This window comes from Gossypium hirsutum, chromosome A01 (assembly GCF_007990345.1).
Source record: "Gossypium hirsutum isolate 1008001.06 chromosome A01, Gossypium_hirsutum_v2.1, whole genome shotgun sequence".
In the NCBI taxonomy this organism is placed as follows: Eukaryota; Viridiplantae; Streptophyta; class Magnoliopsida; order Malvales; family Malvaceae; genus Gossypium; species Gossypium hirsutum.
Window position 1 is genome coordinate 95,679,699 of NC_053424.1, and position 1,029 is coordinate 95,680,727.

A 1,029-nucleotide genomic window follows, 5' to 3' on the forward strand; every position below is an offset into this window, starting at 1 on the left:
AAATTCTTACCCATATAATTGACTTACTCATTCTCTATGCTAGGACCAAAGGATAAACATTCTAGATTATTCATTTCACCTCTATTTGCATCGCATTACATCAATAGATTTACCAGTGTAGAAAAATATAAACTGTTAATTTTCTTATTTGGTGCTTCTACGTGGTTTGACAACATGGTGACAGCATCTAAATTAAAAACCCTTGTTGTTTTCATCAGTTTCGTCCTCATGACTTGCCACTAATACTTATTTAGTGCTATCTCCTCAATAAACTCATATACTACCTCGGGTGTTTTATTGTTCAATGTTCCACCAATTACTGCATCAATTAATTGCCTAGTTAAGGGATTCAAACCATTGTAGAAGGTTTGAACTTGCAACCATAAAGGTAACCCATAGTGAGGGCACATTCTCAATAGATCCTTGTATCTCTCCAATGCATCATATAGCGTCTCTAAATCAATCTGGGTAAAGGAAGAAATACCATTCCTCAACTTAGTTATTTTAGCTTGTAACACCCCTAACCCGTATCCGTCGCCGAAACAGGGTTATAAAGCATTACTAAATAAATGGAATAGTAAACCATTCAATTCATACATCAATGCAATACATATTCTAATTTCGTTCAAATACATTCATAACATCCCTTAATCAAACCCTCGAGGCCCTAAAAAAATACAATAGAAACAGTTCGGACTAAATCAAAAACATTTAGAAAGTTTAGGAAAAAGTTAGAAAAAGATATATTGCAGGGGTCACACGGTCGTATGGCTCATACGGTTAAGACAGAAGTCCGTGTCTCAGGCCGTGTAACATTCAAAATAGGGACACACGGCCGTGTCCCAGCCTGTGCCCGTGCCTATGTAACTTACTGACTTAGGTTATACGGCCAAGCCACATGCCTGTGTGCTAGGCCATGCAACTCTCAAAAAGTAACCATTAATAACCTACAGGGGACACAAGGCCTTGTGCCACACACGATTGAGATATACGCTCGTGTCTTAGGCCGTGTGGACAAGAAATAGGCCA

General features: G+C 38.4%; 1 non-coding gene across 1 annotated transcript; it reads left to right on the forward strand.

Moving 5' to 3' along the window:
- Positions 1–390: 390 nt before the first annotated feature.
- LOC121206526 (small nucleolar RNA R71) lies at positions 391–497 on the forward strand. The gene has a single exon (XR_005901567.1). It is a non-coding gene; the product is annotated as a small nucleolar RNA R71 (small nucleolar RNA).
- Positions 498–1,029: the final 532 nt, after the last annotated feature.